This window comes from Gobius niger (assembly GCF_951799975.1).
Source record: "Gobius niger genome assembly, chromosome: 7".
Taxonomy (NCBI): domain Eukaryota; kingdom Metazoa; phylum Chordata; class Actinopteri; order Gobiiformes; family Gobiidae; genus Gobius; species Gobius niger.
The window spans coordinates 13,578,704-13,599,419 of NC_136858.1; the positions used below are offsets into that span (position 1 = coordinate 13,578,704).

The 20,716-nt window shown below is 42.2% G+C and overlaps 1 protein-coding gene across 6 annotated transcripts in view; it reads left to right on the forward strand.

The window, feature by feature from the left end:
• The window catches only part of zmiz1a (zinc finger, MIZ-type containing 1a), a 203,508-nt gene that overhangs the window by 38,533 nt on the left and 144,259 nt on the right, over nt 1-20,716 (forward strand). For all 6 annotated transcript variants that reach the window (XM_079559888.1, XM_079559891.1, XM_079559886.1 and 3 more), the window contains exon 2: nt 9,486-9,632. The gene's annotated coding sequence lies outside the window, so the exon portion shown is untranslated. The remainder of the gene's footprint in view (nt 1-9,485; nt 9,633-20,716) is intronic.

The window sequence follows — 20,716 nt, forward strand, 5'->3', positions numbered from 1 at the left end:
TTGTAATTTCACTGACTGTTTGTTTGTTTCATTCAAAATATTGATTGATTGATTGATTGATTGATTGATTGATTGATTGATTGATTGATTGATTGATTGATTGATTGATTGATTGATTGATTGATTGTTTATTCCGACATCTTAACATACTTTCATATACACATGATACTGTACATAAACTTGAAAAGGAGTGGGAGGAAGTATCATAATTCCATTAATGTGGTTGGAGCCAATGGCAACAATCAGCACAATGATCCCAGCCAATCCCAGATCCGGCAGGCCACCAACGCAACCCACCAGCAAAGCACCAAAGCCACTGAGTTAGTGAAGCACAAATCTCCCTCCAACAAGTGACAGGACCCAACATTCAGTCAGTACGACCACGAATACAGTTTGCCAAGTTTGGTCATGAGAAGTCTGATGAGAAGTCTCTTTCTTTGTAACATTATTCCAGTAATTCACATTGGCTTTAAAGCCCTTCATGGCATGCACACATCATTTCAGTACTAGAACACAGCAGCGGTAACATTTGACCCATTTGTTTTGGGCAAACGCTATTCCTCTGCTAATTTCCTCTTGATACGTATCTGACAGCTCATAGTGAAGTGTTTTATCTCGACTGGAAGGAAATGGCCTCTCTCACACACACACACGGGGCGCACGTCGATTCGAAAGACTCTGCTTCATTTTAAATGGCATTCCCCTGTTTTAAAGTTAGTCTATTTACATAAAGGCAATCAATTAGGTGTATTAGTGGCGCTGCGTTTTAGCTTAACACTGACTTTCTCCCTACACCGGCGCCACACTGCATAAGGTTCTTCCCTCCTCCTTCCCCAACATTGACCGCTGTTTGCTGCATTGGAGGGGGGGCATTGATTTTTACCGCTCTCCTCTCTTTTCTCTGGTATAACAGTTGATGAGTTGTGTTAAGACGCCCTGGGACAGCCTCTCCTGGTTATTTTTTTCATACCCTTCTTGCTTCCTCAGCCTCGGATGATGAGGTATGTATACAGTAAGACGAGCGGATCCGTCGTATGAAGCGCGCAGGCCGCTAGAGACCAGGAATCCCACCAGGAAGCTAAAGTAAACGCGGCGGAGTTAAGGGCTTTTAGCAGGCAAACTTAGGCTTTGTCATCGAATCACTTTAAAGTCTCGGCGAAGAGAATTGGTTTATCTCAAGTCAATGAACACGGCGCATCATCAGATAGGAGGATTCAAAAGTGTTAAGGGAGTAATACCAAGCCAGATTATGAAACACAAGGGGGTGGCCTTTTTCAATTACTTAGCATTTATCTATGGGGCTTTTGGTGCATTGCCAAGTGTGTTTTGCGCTCTGTAGACTATGGAACGAAGCGCTTGTTTGGATAGAGGTTACAGTTCTATGAAGCATGAGTAACTTTTATCGGTTTCGCTCTTAGAAAGGGTAAAACTTTAATGTGCAGTTGATTGATTGTATGAAAAAGAGAAGTAAAATGATCTTTATTAGCTTTTGAATGTTAGCTTAGCTTTTGAATGTTCGCTTAGGTTTTTTATTTAAATTATTTTTTTTTTCGGCAGAACATGTCGTGGAAACCAACAAAAACGTTGCATGGTTTACCCATTTTTTCGATGAAAGAACATTCAAATGAAAGAATCCAGAAAGCAGACTGAAACCCAGCAATCTACCATTTATTTGCTTAGCGTAGCTTCTTAATGTTATTTTAGGCAGAACATGTCATGGAAACCAAAGACGGATTTCGACCGTCAAAAACGTTGCATGGCTTACCCTTTTTTTGTGTGAAAGAACGTTAAAATGAAAGAATCCAGAAGGCAGAGTGAAACCCAACAATCTACCATTTATTAGCTTTATAATGTTAGCATAGCTTCTTGATGTTCTTTTATCTGTCAGGCAGAAGATGTCGAGGAAACCAAAGACGGATTTCGACCGTCAAAAACGTTGCATGGCTTTCCCTTTTTTTAAGTGAAAGAACGTTAAAATGAATTAACCCACAAGGCAGAGTGAAACCCAACAATTTAACATTTATTAGCATGATTAGCATTCAAGCTAACGGAACAGTTGCGCTTCGGTTAGCGTTTGAGCTTCACAGCTAGAAGGTCCCAGGTGGACGGGGTCTTTCTGTGTGGACTTTGCATGTTCTCCCCGTGTCTGCGTAGGTTTCCTCCGGGTACTCCGGTTTCCCCTACCGCTAAAAACATGTACAATAGGCCAGGATGAATGAGAGTGTGTTTGAGAGAACGCATGGGGGACGACAGATGGAAATTACCCCAAGGCTACAATCCGGTGTGGCGTGTTTACATGCATGAGACCCATGTATGTTCGTTAGTATGCACTGTCCCAACCAAGAAACCAATAAATAAATAAGTCTCATCAATCTCAGCTTTTGTTGCACTACATAGGTTTCTTTCCTATCCATGTTTATGTGGAAACCATATTATGCTTTTTCCATTACACATATGTTGAAAAGAAACACATAGGCCAGTATCAAAACTGTTATGTTCACATGTCGACATAGAACTCCCATCTCTACTCCCCCCCCCCCCCAATATTTTATCAGTTTCTCAATGTTGTCGACACTTGGAGGAGAAACAAGTTCCACTCATTTGAAAGCACCTATAAACCCCCCACATGCAAGAGGCGCGCTCAAGTCACGGATTCAGACACAAACCTCATTTAACACGATTAGTTTCTTTGAGGATTTCACAGCAGCCTCTTATAACCCAGGATGAAAGCGCTCACACTCCTGACAAGAGTATAGGGGGAGAAAAAAAAAAAGAAGCTAGCTCAAGAAACACGTTTAACTGCAATATTCACCACATTATTAAAGAACACATTGCCTTTTTTTCTTTCTTTTCTTTTTTTTAACGCAGCGTGGCTCTCAGCACCATCTGCAGTGTGCCGCTCAAGTGGTAGCAATTTCGCCGTAGTCTCGCGTCTCTCGTGCCGCGTTACAAGTGAAACTCGATTGCAGATCCCGGCTCGCTGTTCTAGTGCATTTAGTTTCTCATAAATGTTAGCATTCTTCGCTGATTGCTCCCCGGCCGGTTTCAATACACGCACAAACGCACTCCCCCATCCCTCTATTTAGCTCATTGCTCAGCTCCTTGTCATTAAGGTCTCGTGTTGTTTCAATATATGGGGAAATCTTGCACTTCTCCCTTTAATGAGAACTAAGATGAGAGATGGGTTTATCCCCAGCATCCTTGGGAAATCAGGTTTTGAGGTTGGTACAAGCGAAGCCGCAAATGAAACGCAACGCTCATGTAGCCGATGTCAAGATACAAGATGACAATTGCGAAGTTGACCAACAGTTAACCGTACAACAAAAGTCTTTTAACCTGTGAAGTTGTGAAGGATTAAGGGAAAAGGTTTTGGAAAATGTTTAGCTTTCTAACATGTTGGTGAATGTTATTCGCTGGACTGTCTTATGCTATACAGTGTTTTGCGCATGGCCTTGCCCTGTAGACTAAGTGGTGGAAATTGAAACCCTTAAAGTCTAGACAGTAGGGATTGGGATCGTGTCGTCCTACTGCATTGAATTCCCAGTTAGCGTAATGGTAAACCAGTGGAGAATTTAAAATGTTCAATTCTGGGTTTAGCATTTGCACATTAGCATCCTGTTGCTATATAGAGTTACTTACCCAGTTGAAGTACTTGACCATAAAACCCTAAACCTAAACCCTAAACCCTAAAACCGCTGTTTTAACTTCTCTGTATTGTTTTGTTTATGTAACTCCATGGATCTGGACTTGTTACAAACATGATAGATTTTACCCTTAAAGTGATAGTCTGAAAGTGTACCACCTGGTCTTGCATTTTGTTGTAAAGTAAGTAATAATATATATTTATTATTTTTTCTAAAGTCCCTCCTTCCTGGATCTCAGCAACCAATCAGAGTCTAGTATCCTCCCACGTTGACCAATGAGACGAGCTTTTCCTGTGAACCAGCCTGTCAGGTCCAATCAGGAGGGAGGGGGAGGAGCTTGATCGTTAACTTTTGAAAACTCTGTTCCTGCTCTCCTCATTTTGCAAACTGATTAAAGAGGGGAGGGATTTGACTGTTCACTTTTAAATTTCACTCTTTCTCTCCTCACAGACAGTCACTTTAATGTTTATTTAGAACGTTTGCTCAACATCTCTAAAAGCAGTAGTTCTTAACTGCTGAAGCTTTGGGACCAGCCCTAAACCCAAAGTAAATCACGACAATTTACGATCCCCATTAAAATATGGATTTTCATTTAATAAGAATTTCCTAATCCGTCATCAGTACTGAATAGCACTAAAAACTACAATTTCTTGACCAAGTTTGTTCAGTCAAGCATTGATCATACAGCTAACTATCAGAAGCCCTATGAACATTTAAGTATGTCCGTTTTTATTGCCCGCTCTATAGTATTGTTAGTTGCATTTACATAAAACTGAAAATAAACTCAACAAAATAGTGCCAAGGCAGGCAAACCATCAGACTAGGCGCATATTTTTAGCCTCACAGCTTCTGCCGTATGCCCTTGCGTTAAATGATCTCAGTATTATTTCTCCAAGCATTATAGTTAACTCCTCAGTCGGGGGGTAATGTATGGCTAATGTGATATTCTAATCTTTTCCCTAAACACCGTCACCTGCCTGTGCACACATTTTTACCAGGGTCCATCGGTGCGTGTTATAGCTGGCTAATATCAACCTAATAGGCTTACCTGTCAGCGCTGAATGGGACATAGGGCCTGTAAATCACATTTGTCTGCGGCACCTGCTCGCCTCCCTGTGTATTTATGGCTTTCTCCTCCGCCCTGTCCTCGTCTCTCCTTTTTGGCCCCGCTCCAAAAAATCGGGGCCCTCTTCCCACAGTGCGCCCATACCCCCTTCTTTTCATGGATTAAATGAATTAGCAGGTGTTGAGAAAAATGGGGGGGCCCCGCCGCTAGCCCCCCTCCTGTTCGCCTCTGTTGCTTTAACCATCTGTTTATTGTTTTAGGAGACGTTAGCTTAAAAGATGTGTGTTAACCCTTACGATTTAGCAAAGTACCCTTCTGGACAAAGCAAGATGTTTCAGTAATGGTTTGTTAGGCTGTTGTACTTTCATATTTTGTAAGCGTTTTGTTACTGTTGGTGTTGGTATGTCCTATGTATGCGCCTACTCAGTTCTTTTAGCTTTGAAGCAGTACTAAGTAACTTGTTTACCTTAATAAATCCTTTCCGTAGTCCCTCTGGGGGTTATACAAGTGTTAATGGGATGATTGGGGGGTTTTTCATCTCCCCCTGGTGTCTCTGGCCAGAAAACTACAATTGCAACATCGCTGCCTATGGGTCAGAGTCCCCAATACACACTAATGGAATCACGAAGAAGAAGCTAACAGGCTAATGGGTAAAGCTAACTGCGGGCTAGCGCCACTTAAACAGTATTCATTTTATTATTTATTTTATTATTTTAAGTTTGAGTGAAAAAGATTATCTCCATTGTGTAATTGAATGTACAATATCCCTCTCTCCCTTTGTCTTTTCTGTCAGCGTAGTATTTACTCTCACGGACAATTAATGAGTAAAAAAACGTAACATGCTACGACACTTGCAGTGGTGCTTATGGCCTCTAGGGGCATGAGTTACTGCTTTAATGTCAATGCTACCGAATGAAAGCACATACATTTGAAATTGCTTTACTCCTCAACTCTTAAAGCAATTGTGTGCACAATAAGAGGGGAGGGGGAGAGTTCAGCTTCTCGACAGCCTGGTGTATGAAGCCGTCCTTGAGTCAGTTGGACCCGTCACCAATCGACACTCCCTAATGGCAGGACTGAAGAGGTCGTGAGATGTCCCACTCTGAGATAACCCCGTCCACTCTGCAGGAAAGTCGGTTTGTTAGTTTATCATTTGTTTAGCCCAAAAGTCAACAACTTGTTCAAGTAGGGCAAAAAGTCAACATCCTGTTCAAGTAGGGGATGGGCTAAGATCTCGTATCACAAGATCTCGTAAGATCAATTTCCAAAGGGTCTACTCAGGTCCAGGGTAGATGAATATTGTGGAATTTTCTTTTTCTTTTTTTTACTGTGCTGCATCCATATTACTCATTGTAGACGAAAAGCTCCGAGGCACTCTTTTTTCTCTTTTGTGTGCAGAAACTTTTTCTTTTTGATCCCGAAGAGCACCTGACCTTCTTCACAACCTATTCCACCCACTGAAGCGATCACTTTTTTTCCTCTTGAAAAGATTTTTATTATAGTTAAACTGTTCAGTATAGACCTATTTCATCTTTATTTTTTTGTTCCAACTCATGTCAAAATCTCGTCTCATTCTCATGAACCCAACCTCGTGTCTCGTCTCGCGGAATTTGTATCTCGGTCCATTCCTGATATGGCTTTTGCATCGCTTGCATATTAGTAATTGTATTATAACTCAAAGATGAGATATCCCAGGTCACTCTTCTCACATAAGTGTGACTAGTTTAGACAAAGAGGTCATCCAGTTCCAAAACCGGACAAAAACAAATAGCCAAATGTTTATTCTACGTTTCTATATGGACAGACAAGCTATTTAACCAGGACTTCAGGTTTGAGTCCTGGTTTTAAAAGCTTTTCAAGATCGATCTGCCTTTGTGGAGGTCTTTGCTTCCCGATTGCTAACCCTTGTTTCTTGTTTTCCCCAAAGCTAATATTTGGCATGCACATTTATTAGCGCTTGAACGATTGGCAACCCGCTCGATCAATCATTGGGATTAAGTTCCATTATAAAGTAGCCATCACCGCCTTATTATTTCATCGCTGTAGTAAAAAATGAATGCAGACACATGTTCAGCGCAGGGAGCGGCGTGTTGGCGGGCGGCTTGTCACTGCGGAAGACTAATGCTGCTGTTAAGTGCACTCACAACTATATTTATTTCCCATTCTCAAACTTTTACAACTATAGCGTTTTCAATTAATCCCAGGCATTTATCTACGGGACATTTTTTTGGTTCTCGCCTCTGCCAAGTTTGTTTGTGTTTTGGTTGGAAGACAATAGATGGAGCCAAAAGGATTAGATAAAGCTGTTTACAAAGGAAGAGGAAAGTAAGTGTTGCAAAACATGGATTTTAAACGTAGATGTTACATTTGTGAATGGGTTTTTGGAAATTTTGAAGTGAACACGATTTTTATTTAAGTAAACTAAGTGGAACTATACCAATTGAAATAATCATCAGTAGATTTGTTTGTAGGAGGCAAAAGAGTGCAAGGACCCCAAGCACCTGGAAACAAGGTCATGAGACATAAATGTATTTTTTTGTAATACTAACTAATATGCTTAAATAGGCAAAGTTCGAGCAGTACATATTCCTATTATTATATAAAAACGTCAAATATTATTGAATACCATGACAAACTAAGAAACAGAGCTCGAATGCAGAACCTTCATGATGAAAAGACAACTGAACTGATAAGTCCTCAATCCTTTCTCTATATCTGTCATGTTTTGAAGCTTTCAGCAATCTTTTTCATTTGACCTTTTGTTGACCATGATATAGTCCCATAGAGATTTCAGAATCTATTTGTCGGTCCTGGCCCCAAAGTTAACTCTATTTTACATGATTTAGTGTTTGTTGAACCCAAAGTAAACTTGCACAAACATGGGAGAAGATGCAAACTCCCCGCATAGTGTCCTCACAAGAGTCGTACCCATGAACATCTTCTTCCTATTTCTTTCTCTCTTTTTTTTTTTTCAATTATTATCAGGGACGTTTAACAAAAGCACTCCCAACAACAATGAGCGCCTGAGTAATGGCATCTACCCCTGCCCTTTTACTCTCCTTTAACCTTCCCTATAGTTTCACGTGGCATTTACTCCAAACTGCGCTCTAAATGAAGTGCCGCGTCGCTTTAACTTTATGAATGGCGGCGCTTAGATTATCCCATTTACCTCCATGTGTGCGTAAGCCTGTGTCGCCTCGCCGGGCCCTATAGTGAATTTGTGTCAGCCCAGGCGAGAGGAAGGAAAGAAGGAAGGAAGGAAGGAAGGGCCACTGTACCGCAGCGGAGCGGTGAGGAGTAACTAAAAGAGCTGTATAAAAGCCGCGAATCTGGCCCCCTCCGTGTGTGTAATAGACTCTTGGATGAGGGGCTGACCAAGCGCCCGGGCTGCTGATAACCTTTAGGAAGGACATTGTTCCTGTGCAGCCAGGGGGGTGGGGTGGGGGTCCCATATGTGGAGAAGGCTGTAGCGGTGTGATGGGTGGCGCAGTTGTTCATTGGTTCATTGGTTCTCGGGCAGGGTGAGGAGGTAGCGGTAAATGGGGCCGGCATCGTCGCAAACTCCCTCCTGGATTCCGCCGCATGCATTTTTCTCCGTGCCGGTGTGTGTGTGTGTGCGGGGCGTCCCGCGCGAACCATTTGTCCTCTGCCTGAACTGGCGCCTTGGCGTTTTATTCAATTTTTCGTTATCATTTGGGAATCATTGGTCCACCTACTCGAGCTAAATCAAATACATTGCTTCATGGGCAAACAATAAAGGCGGTGTATATGTTTGTTCGGCTGCTCTGTGGCAACGGATAATCATACTGTCCCCCTCTTTTTTTTTTATGTGTACGCTACGGTGGCCTCAAAGGGACATCACTTTTCTATAAACATACCGATCTGGCAGATTTGTCTGATGTTGATTATGCACGCTCAGGGGTAAAGACTATCTTTTAAAGCTTTTCATTTTACCATGTCACAATGCAGTAGGGTAGCTAGGGGAGGGGGTAAGGGAGGGGCTTAGGGAGAGCGCGCTTGTTGAACCAGGAAGTAAGGCTAATCTGTTTTAACCGTTTTCCTATCAATATCCCCCTCTTTAAGCATACAATAGTGCCAAAAGAGATGTTAAGATTATGGGATTCGTACTTTTAGTAGTTTCCTTTAGGGCAGCACAATATGTCTCAGAAAATATTGTATCGCGATGTTAGGTGATGCCTTATCCGTATCACAAGAAGCCACGATATATCGCAACATCACGAAAGTTTTCATTGGACTGTAAACAATTTGCTGAAAAAACTAGTTACGTGTACACATAATTTGTGTTTAATGAGAATGGAACATATTTTGGTGAAATGATTTAGTGAAATATCGCAATAATATCATTATCGCAATATTACACAGCTATATCACATATCGCAAGTTACGTCCATAACATGTAGCCCTAGTTTCCTTGTAGGAACATGATTATGCCATTCATTTTCTTATTGTTAGTCATATCATCCCCCAAACTATTACCTTCGTTCAAAACTTTCTAGAATGTAGTTAAACTAACGATCTGCATTGACATTGTTTAGTAAAACATGTCGAAGAGGTTGAGTGAATGGGAGCAGCCTTGCAAAGTGCCCGCATACATTTTTCAGCTCCGGCGTGCGTATTATGTGTGCGTGTGCGTCGATGCCTATGCGTGATCCATTTGTCCTCTGTCTGAACCAGCTTCTCTTGGCCGTCCATTAAAAGAAATCTAACGTCCTCGTCTCGTTCCCCCCCCACCTCCTTGTCTCGCCTCCCCTCAGATCACCGCTTAAGAAGAAGTGGGAGAAGAGGTCAGCGAGCGAGCGTTGCGTGAGGAATACATGAAGACCAGGGCGGGGGAGGGGCGGCCACCATAGCAGGACCGGGGCATCGGCACTCGAGACCGCTGAGGGCAAGAGGTCACGCAGGTAAACGGATTATTTTTGTCTTTTTATAATCCTCTGCTCCGGAGCTGCAATGTTGGGCAAGATTGTGTTTAAATCAAGATTCAGTTCACTGCGCACATTTTAAACACGTTCACATTTGAGAGTAGACTAGAATGAACTGATGAACTAATACATGACAAGAGTAAATGCAATTTTCAGTGAGTTCCTAAATGTTTTGATAATCAGTCTTATTATCGATGTTTAGATCAACAGAATTTGAAAGATTTTTGTTTTCTTTGGTGTTTTTTTTTTTTTTTTACTTCTTGAACCGGAGCAGACTTGGCACGCAATGGCAAAGTGAGGCAGTTAATGTGGCTGGTTTTGATTGGACCCTCCCGAGGAACTGGGAACAGAGCAGGCTGCAGCTGCTGTTTATGAGGAGCTGTGCAGGATCCTGTTTGGCTCGGTTTGAAAAAAGGGAAAAAAAAAAAAAAGAGAGAAAGAAAGAGAAGAGCCAGTCCTAACCGAGGAGCCTGTGGCCAGTGTCAACACTTGGGGGAAAAGAATACAGGCAGCAGGCTTTGATTAGTGGAGCATTTGTTGAAAAGATGCAAGGGTTGGTGGAGTCAAGGCTAATATTGTGGTAAAGCACTAGTTTTAGCTGTCTTTATTAAATTCTTTGGGAGCATATTATTGGCATTCTTTTGGGGATAGCTTCTCTAAAAGTTGAATATTTGTTGCTGCGCGGTACAAAAGATGGAACCATTTAGCCAACTTGTTTGGGGAAGGAGGCGAAAAATCAAAGTTGGTTAAAAACAAGCATTTTAATTTTGGCAAGAGTGTAAGACGTATGTTTGGTACAGCTGCCAAGTTTGTGTTTTTATTTTTACGACAATACATTTTCTTTTGTGACGTAGCAGGCTAATATATAGCCCGCAGAGTGCTTTTAAGTACACTCATATGACATGACATATAGCCTGACCATTAACCCTAAAATAAACGGACCTTCTTGTCTACACGTCATGAAGGTCATGTCACCCATACTAGCTTTAATGATGTGGTGTGACATTATAACTGTAAAAACTGCTAACACGCTTGGCTAGCTAGCATTGCGGGCTAAATAACAACTTTACTATGCACATTTTTTCAAATCATAATCTTTGGGAGAAACTATAATTGCTCAATTGCTAATGTGACTGTACTACATTTTCACTGTAAAAACTGCTAACATCCTTAGCTAGTTAGCATTATTAGCTAAATAAAAACCTTTGCACATATCCTTCCAAACGACGATATTATAGAGAAATGCTAATTGCTAAGTTGCTAATGTGACTGTATACGTTTTTCACCATAAAAAAGGCAAACATCCTTCGCTAGTTAGCATTAGGCTACTAGCTAAATGAACAACTTTGCAGCACATATTTGTCCAAACCATGATCTTATGGAGAGATGCTTATCACTAAGTTGCTAATGTGACTGTATAAATGTTTTTATGAAAAGAACTGCACACATCCTTAACTAGTTAGCAATACTAGCTAAATAAACAACTTTGCTGCACATGATCTTACGGACCATGCTTATCACTATGTTGCTAATCTGACTGCATACATTTTTTTTTACTATAACAACTGCAAACATCCTAAGCTAGTTACCAACCTAGCTAAATAAACAACTTTGCTGCACATAATCTTATGGAGGAATGCTAAGTGCTATTTTGCTAATGTGGCTGCCCTCATTCAGTGGCCTGTAGTGGATGACGGCAACATTTATTGTATAATACTTAATATGGCGACTATTCAAGTGCAAAGCAAATCCCTGCACCTCTTTTTCCGGCTTAGCCACCTTGCTCTGGTTTCCCCACAGCTCTCCTCTCTCCACCAGGGATTAAGAAGGAGTGTGGTGGAGGGGCGGGCGGGCCGGGGGAGTTTGGGTGATGATGACGCTGGGGTTGAGGCAGATCCATGTAGCAAATAAATAATAAAGTGCCGGTTAATCTTCCTAAGTGTAGAGACTGTGTAAGTGTGGGGAACATGTGGCTCTCACACACAGGCAGAGGCAATACGCGCTCACATGGAGGGCCAGCAGCGATCGGCTTAGCACGTGGACGACGTCACCGCAAAGGTTTTAATGTAGCGGCAGCAGAGATAAAGCAGTGAGTGGAAAATGTCGATGGGCGTGCATTATGACCTATGGTTACATGTCCGGCTTCAGGGGTCCATTTATTACGCAACAAAATCCAGGTAATTCAGATTGAAGCACTTCTGTCTGATTGAGGCAGTATACTGTTCTCCAGGTATGTTTTTGACAAAGAAACACTGTAGAATGACTTCGGTGGATAAGCTTCCTTTAAAGACAAACTTATTATGTGGAAAATAACGTTAATATGTGTATATTTGACCTTGTAGTGACCCAGCCGCTGTATTAGTGGTCAGCATGGCGCCTTTACTTTCCATCACATCACATCTCTAGGACGCTCCAGGATGAATTGTTCGGAAGGTTTTCACTGCTGACGGAGCCTCTCACCAGAAAACCTACACAACAATTGATCCTGGAGCGTTGTAGAGACCACTGTAATGGAGAGTAAAGGCGCCATGCTGACCACTCATGCAGCCGCTGGGTCACTACAAGGTCAAATACGCACAAATACCAACTTTTTTTTTGCCCTGCATAAAAAAGTTTCATAATGCACCTTTAAGGTACGTTGTGGCATTGTGTATATTATTGAACATAAATCAAATCAATTGCAATAAAAGCAGAGTTGCAATATATCTTACAAGTATTCTACAAGACTGACTTTGAAGAAACTGTACTTGACCTCTTCACTTTATTTGATTCACATTTACTTGTATTCACAGCATATTAGATAAATTATCTGTGGCACAGATAACATCTTGGCTTTGAGGTATAAATTAATGGCTGCAGCTGATCCAGAGAAAGTGGCTCTCAAAGTGTTTCTACAGACAACTAATAGATACATTATTATGACAACACAACATTGTACTATGGACCCATAACATTTAAATTAGTTTTTTTTTTTAACATATATATATATATTTTTTTCCATTTTTTATCAAAGTCTTTATGTAGCCATTTTAGCAATATCTCCACTGCCACCTCTCCTGTGTCGCCCTGTTCGTATCTATTTAAACCCACGGTGATAAAGTGTTACGTGTTGCTTCCCCTCAGCTTCCAATAACATTTTAATACAAGAAACAAATGTACAGCCTCATTGAACATTAATGCATTAAAACAGCGCCAACTTGTGCCCACGGAGCTGCGACAGAATTTACCCAGCCAGAATGACTAATGCAAGGCTCCGGTGGCTCGGTTTGTTTAGAGGGAGCCTATCAGCGCTGCAAACACGCCACAGACCGTTGCCATTTACAGTGCGCCGTTTTCCGCTGCCGTTTTTAATTGGGTGCATTTTTAATGTTAGCGGGCGCATAGTGTGGCCAGTGTAGACGCCGAACACTGTGGTCGTTGTGAGATGCAGGAGGCCGAGAAGTGCTAGTCCCTCCACTTATATTGCCACTGCTGTTAAACTTTTGCATATACTATACGTTATGCTGTATTGTAGTGTTGGAGACTTGACTTGACTAACTTCTGCAGGTTTCCAGAAGTCATTCATGACATTTTTTAGGACCATTTCTTGGATCATGCTGATGATGTTTGTACCAGCACTCAGTCATCAATGAGTTTTCCATTGCAGATTTGTAATGTACTCCCCATGAGGCTTTGTCAGCAACTAAACATTTCTAGCAGCAGGCTGGACTGGGAGGGACTTGCCTTGTCCTTGGCTCCACCCATTTTTATTCTAAGAGCTGCTTTCAACTTGTTAATTTATCCAACAAGGTATAGAAGAGTTTTCAGACTGATTCCAAACATCCAGATTTCTAAAAAGAAAAAAGAAATCCCTTTGATGTGTTAGTTCTGGCTATATTTAGCGAGATATCCATTACAGGCAAAACCGTTTTTATAATTAATTCATGAGCGAAAGGAATGTGAACATTTCAAACCGTTTTGTCGCCAAATGTGCCAATAGGAATAGTGGGCAGTGTTTGTGCCTTCTACTCCTCTTTGCACACATGGCTTTTCCGATAAAGGCGAGAAAGCTTAGGATTAACTTGCACCATAAGAAATTAGCATCCGCATTTCACCGTCGTTCCTTTTCTCTCACGAGTAACATTTGTCTGGGAAAAAAATAAATAAAATGTTCATGTGATGCATTCAGATGTCGAGCAAACAAGACCTTCTGTGTCTCGCTCTCTCATCTGTCTGCGGGAGAGACATTGAAAGAGAAAATCTAATCAACACTCCCATTCTCTTAGAAGCACCACTTCAGGGTGCTGCGGCCGGATTGACGACACATAGATATTTAAACCCTTGATTTTCATTATGGCTGGGGTTACACAGTTTAAGAGAAGTATGTCATTTTAAAGTTTTATCATAGATGTTTTCGAACCCAACACTGCACAACCGCCGCTGGACGGGCTCAGTGATGTCAGTGCCGTGCATCTGTACACGCTAAGCTGCCGCACTATTAGCAAAACATACCTTGTAGCACGTGTCCGAGGGCAATCAGGTCGCACTTTACTCCGATGGAAATTCATAAGTGAGCAAGAAATACGGAGCGGGCTTTGGGAGTTTACAGAGAACAGATGATGGAGTTATATCGCTTCATTTTATGATGCAAACAAAACTAAGAGGAGCTCCATCCAAGTTCAAAGCGGGTTAGTCTGACTGGTTTCAATTTAGGAGCTTGATTGAGCATTTTTAACACGTATTTAAAGATAACATGTGGTTGCCTTACATACGTCACCAAAGAGTTCCTGGTATGACTAGAAAGTACTATCCCCAGGGAGCTGAAAAAGGTCCAGTAACCCTGTTCTCCTCTGTCGGAGGGGGATCAAAAGGGGGACTGGTATTTAAAAAGCACCAAGAACTGCAAAAGGTTCCTGGGATGGAAAAACGCCTGAAGTGAAGGCTCTTTAGACTCTGACATAAGACACCATTGTTCTACTCACGTCTTATAGAATTGTGATTAATCCAATAAACTCCTCAATCTCCTTATAAGAGCCGGACCAGAGTGCTGCTGCTGCCACATAGACAGAAGTGTCTTTTTTTTAAGCTTTACTTATTCATTTTTCTACAGTTGTGCCTATTTTTGTTTGGCCGCTTGTGCCGCGCAAGAAGAAAATAAAAAATAAAACAAGCAGAGGTATAAAGTAGTGAGGTGTGGGTGGATGAGAGAGAACATTGTCTTCTCTTTCCCAGTTTAGGGACAGTGCGGAACAGGTTGTGTGAGGATACTTGCTATCCTTAACAATGTCTCGGTACAGCCCCGGGGCCACCTGTGCCCCTGTGATGTGGCTGAGGAGAAGCTGCTGTTGCATTCCTCAGCATCAGATGGCATTCTGTGTACAAATGTGTCCAGCCGCCGTAACTGAAGGAGCTGCGCGTCTGCGGTCGTACGTTTCGCCGCAATCACTCACTCAGAGGAAGATTGTGAATGGCTTTGCAAATTGAGGTTGCCGAAAAGTGTCGAACAATCACAGGAGTCGTGTTGAAGGCGTGTTATGAGGAGCGTTACCTTTGTTGTGAATAGTCGTGTAAGATTACGAAGATGACTCGGTGGATATGGAACAACAACACACTAGTATTACATGTGCGTGTGCCAACAACGCAATGCCGGAAAATGACGTTGAACTACTTTTTTAAACACAATTCTAGACGAGGATCTTCTCAGCCAAAGTTTGTAATGTTTTAGTAGTTGTATTTTAATAAAGGTCTGCTTTGAGGTTTACTTGAGTGACTTTAAAGGAGACACACCACACAAAATCAACATTTTTAAGGTTTAAAGGGACTATAAGGAGTTTAAAAATGTTAACATTCAGTATCTGAAGTGAATCGTCATGCACGAGCTTAATATAGAGACTACAGTTACGCACAAGACCAGAGGTGGCAGTAGTGAGTATAAAAATGACCAACTTGTCCTTTTAAACCAGATTCCCGTGTCAAAAACATACCTGGAGTGGTATTTCACTACATTCAAGCGGTTTTGAGCAGTCCACAAATAGACCTGTTTAATTTAGCGGTTTGTTTACGGTTACAGCGCCTCGGTTTGTACTTCCTGGATACAGTTGCGTCATTGTTAAAACCCGAAACTGTTCTCTTCATTATTAAAGCCCATAATCCAACATTATATCGGTTGTGAGCCGTTATATAGTGTGTTGATCTCGCCATGCTGAACTTATTAAAGGGATATTTCTGGATTTTTGACATCGGGCCTCATTTCCTAGTTATCCAGAGTGTTGCTGATTTCTGGAGATATTTTTTTTTGTAATTCAAGCAGTTCTTATATTTGACAGAGTTATGTGGCGCTAGGCTAGTGCAAGGCTAGCACATTGCTACGGTATCAGCTAGCCTGCATTAAAAACAGTCTGACCCGCTCCACAGTGCACCTGAGGCAAATCACTTATAACACCAAACTAACCATATAAATGTCTGTGTCGATAGAGTCATTTGAACCATTTTGCATTTAAAATACCTTATATTTGAGCAGCATCAGCTTCGTGTTTGTATAAGCTACGCAGCGGCGGAGTGATCTGCTGAAAAATAGTCCCTCAGAATGCGATCATTCATGTGATGCAAAAATTATTCTATCGACACAGACATTTATATGGTTAGTCTGGTGTTATAAGTGATTTGCCTCAGGTAGACTGTGGAGCGGGTCAGACTGTTTTAATGCAGGCTAGCTGATACCATAGAAATGTGCTAGCCTTGCATTAGCCTAGCACCACGAAACTCTTCAAACATAAGAACTGCTTGAATTACAAAAAAAATATCTCCAGAAATCAGCAACACTCTGGATAACTAGGAAATGAGGCCCTATGTCAAAAATCCTGAAATATCCCTTTAACCACCCTGTAAATAGAAACAGAAAGTTAATGAGTTATTTGTACTGCTGCCAGAAGGAAGATAATTCTTACAGACTTAATTTCAAATTATAAAACATAAAATATCAATGCTGAGGCACCCAAAGTAATGTTTCAAGTCTATTTTTCGGCCCCATATACATGACATGTCTACTTTAATGCAGTACGACAGCCAGACAAGCAAACTTTATACTTTCCAAGCCTATTTGTAAGTAAATTGAACCTAAGTGGGTCAAATTGCGCTCAAACAAGTTGAAAATGATCTTGGATTGTTCCCTTTTTAATCAGAGCCCTGTTTCCATGACCTTTTTTCAAAACAAATGATCGACAGGACAATTTAAACAAGTTGAAACTTTCCCCCTCAAACGGATCCAAGAGCTGATTTAATCTGGAATGACATCAGTCAGTCGACCACCGTCTCCACGCTGCTCCGCGCTCCGTGATGTTATCCATCACCGGGTCGTCGTCAATTACCCAGAGGAAAACAACATTAGAGGGCTGAATGGGACACGCAGCGCGGCGGGCCTGACATGGCTGCGTTTATATGATTACACAACCTGTTGGCCGTCCGCCTGTCAAGTGTCTCCTGGCTCTGATGAATGACCGTAATATGCCGCGCATCACAATACGCCACGCCGCACTCTCATTAATGGACACTCGTAATGCCCCGCGCCGCTCCGCCAATGCCGCCGCAGAATTCACACTCCCAGACGGTGGGACGCGGGGAGCAGCAGAGTGAGAAATGGCGCTCATGAATACTCCAGCCTTGTTTCCTTGTCACCATCCGAGGCAATAAACAAAAGGACCATGTTCTCATTTGACTAATTTTACAAATGGTGCGGCTTACTGCCAGTTTGGCTGTCACTTAGAACCCGCGCCGCGTAAGATATTGCAAATTTATTGTTATTGCAATATCAACATCTATATCTTCGTCGCGAGAAAGTGCCTGCGTATGGGCTTTTGGTGTTTAAGCCTAATTGCCCAAACAATGCATTCTCCACACGTCATCGGGGGCTGTAAGCGAAGCACGCGTTACATTTGGATTTCACAGCTTCGTTTTTAGCCGTTGTGTAGCAAAGCAACATGTGTCATGTCGGATAGAACCGTATACCAAGTGACTGCGTTAGCCATTTTGAAGATGCATCGCCAATTTTCTCACGTTTTCAAGCCGTGAAACGCTGGGGTAGTTGAGTATACTGTTAGCTGCACCCCATCTCGTTTCTAGCTCTCACAATACCCCATGGAGAGGGAGATGTCTTCCCTTTTCCTGATTAAAATATGTTATATTAGAAGCTAACATTGCATGGGGCCTGTTTTTATTCAACTTCAAGAAAATATATTGAAACTGCTGCAAGATGTGCTGAAGGTGACAGATTTTTCTCCTTGACCAGTAGCTACAGTACTAATGGAATTTTAAAGTGATAGTTTGCAAAGTGAGGAGAGATAGATACAGACGGTATCTCTGGAATCGTCCATGTATGGTCATGTTTGAAACAGTTAAGGGGGAAAACAATTCTCAAACTTTCTCTAATTTTTCAAAAACTACTTTAACAAATGTTGAATTATTGATATAGACTTCTACCCAATAAAGATACAAAGACATGGGGAGGAGCAAAGTGGTTCAACAGCCCATAAATACATAAGTCACGGAGAATGCTCATATGCTAATGCTAGCACTAGCTAGCGCTAGCTACGACTGTCTTTTTTCCGCAACAATCTGCTGTGGAAAAATATCCATATGGACCTGATTTAGACTTGACTTTAATTGTATGTGATAAATAAGTTCATATTCCACCAGAAAATGACTTAAAGATTCTGCTTCCCCCCTCGCCAAAGCCACAAAAAATAATATATTATTTCTTGCTTTACATCAAAATGCAAAAACCAGGTGGTCGATTTTGAACATTTTCTGACATTTGTAAAACATTTACACTTCCAGAGTATCACTTTAAGTTCCACCACCAATTTTACCAGCAATGCCATTAAGCCATCCACGAACATCTACTTTAATATTCCACAATAGGGCTGTGAGATAAGTGAAAATAATGTGATATCCGATTCAACGCTCACAATAACAATATTAGTACAGGATTTTACGCAAACAGTTCATCACAGTGCATTCAATTGAATTTAAACAAATATTTGTTTTCAACACATAAAAGCAAATCCGCTTGAATTGAACAAAATTAGGGGAAAAGAGGTGTAAATCTCAGTGTTGCAATGGCGATAATTTGGCAATATATTGTGTGGGCCTTCTCCACAGCCTTTATCAAAACTCCAAATGGTACTAACAAGACGAGGCGGTGGGGGGAAACCCTTGATATTAAGACTATTACTTTTAAGAGCGACACATATGCTTTTCAACGAGACACGCACTTGTCCATCTGGGCCCCATTTGCATAGATTATCAGAGAAGTCGTGCGCCGCGCCAGTGTGTTGTGAGAACATTACAATAGCGGCGCTCGCACAAGAAAGGAGATTGAATCGCTCGGATGCCATTTGAAGCTTAGCTGATTGCTCTTTCTCTCGCTGAATAGAAAAACTTGCTCGCGGAGATCCTCCAAGACTACTCGACTCTCGGCTATAACAAACAGATTTGATTCCGCGCTTCAAAGAATTAAAATGGGGGGAAAATTGTCCTCAATGAGCTCTTTTCCGCAGAGATGTCAGGAGTATGGAAACAATGTGGAATACATCGACTTTACTTGACCCGACGGCTTATTTGCTGTTGTATTTGCGGCCGGGTCAATGATGGGCCACATTGATAAGCCCATCTTCTCTTGATTTGACAGGTTTGCACCACTACAGTGTCTGCAGGCTCGGCGCTGTCATATATATTCTGCTGTTGCATCACAATAAAGTCAGTATTTTTCTGTAAAGAGACACAGATGTTAAGAGATTTTCGATTTCACCTCGCTCAGATGTGCCAGCATTTTCAGGCGTGATGCCACTGAGGAGCAGCGCTGCACCTGCACTGTGCCTGCGTGTGTGTGTGGCACAAAGAATGAAAAATCTGTCTGTATATTCCTCCATCTCGCCTCTTGTATTAGTAAATGTGTTTTTTTCCTCCCAGCTTGAGTTTCTCAGTTTGAAATACAACACCTGCAGATGTGTCTTGTAAACTGCAGCCCCCAGCCTCGCTCATATTCAGAAGGGACCACTGAAACAAAGCAATTAAAGTGGCTTGCTACACGGGGCGAGCGTTTGGAGCATATGCATGGGTGTGACTGCTCATGTGTGAGCACTGACATGCACTTTTCCATTGTGCTTCGCCCCAGGATTCATCAAATGCAAGTGGAATAGTTTAGCGCAGAGATGAGCCCTCTGCCAGTCCTAACGTTAGCATGTCTGTCATATTCATGTCTGTTTTTAAAAATGGAGGTCGGAGGTCGGAGGACGACTTGTTGACAAAGAGGAGATTTATGTGCAGTCTGACATGCGGCAGGCTCGGCACACTCTACAGTGGTTTCTGCTGTGTGTGGCTGCCTCCAGCTCCACAGCCCAGAGTTCCTCTGCGCTCCCTGACCTTCCTAATTGAGAACGGCTGTGGCTTTGGAGCGCACAGGCACAAGGAGCAGGAAAGAGCAGATTTTTGTGTGAAAGCAGGAAAAGTAAGAACAAAAGGCTGAGCCAATGAAAGGGACTAAAGAGTCAGACCTGCGTGGGCCAGTCCGGTCAAGTGCAGCATGGCTGCGCTCAACAGTTGGCCCCATGGAAGGCCCCATGTCCTCTCTTCTGTCTCTGGCCTCCAGCCAAACATAGCCAGCACAGTTCCTTACATGCAGGAGTGGCTTCTCAAATGTGATATGATAGCAGCAGATGAAAAATAAGAGACACTATTTGCAGTGCAGAGAGAATTGGAAGAGAAAAATGTAGGTGAGCGCTAAGCTCAGTGACAGCTGCATGCATGTGGTAGTGGGTGACGGTGTGTCCGTCTGTCAGAGCAGATATTTCTGTCTGTTTAGTGCTGCCGCTCTGGCTGCCTCAGACACTCCTCATGTCATCGCTGGGTGCCTGCTGTCACTGGCTAAAAAGGAGAGAGAGAGGGACTGTGTGAGCGAGAGTGACAGAGAAAGAAACTCGAGCAGCTGTCTTGAAAGCTCCTCCACTCTGTCAGTACATCTTGAATCTGTTTTCCCCTGATATCTTCTGAAGACAGTGTTGCTGTTGCTGCGTGGCCTATAAGGCACT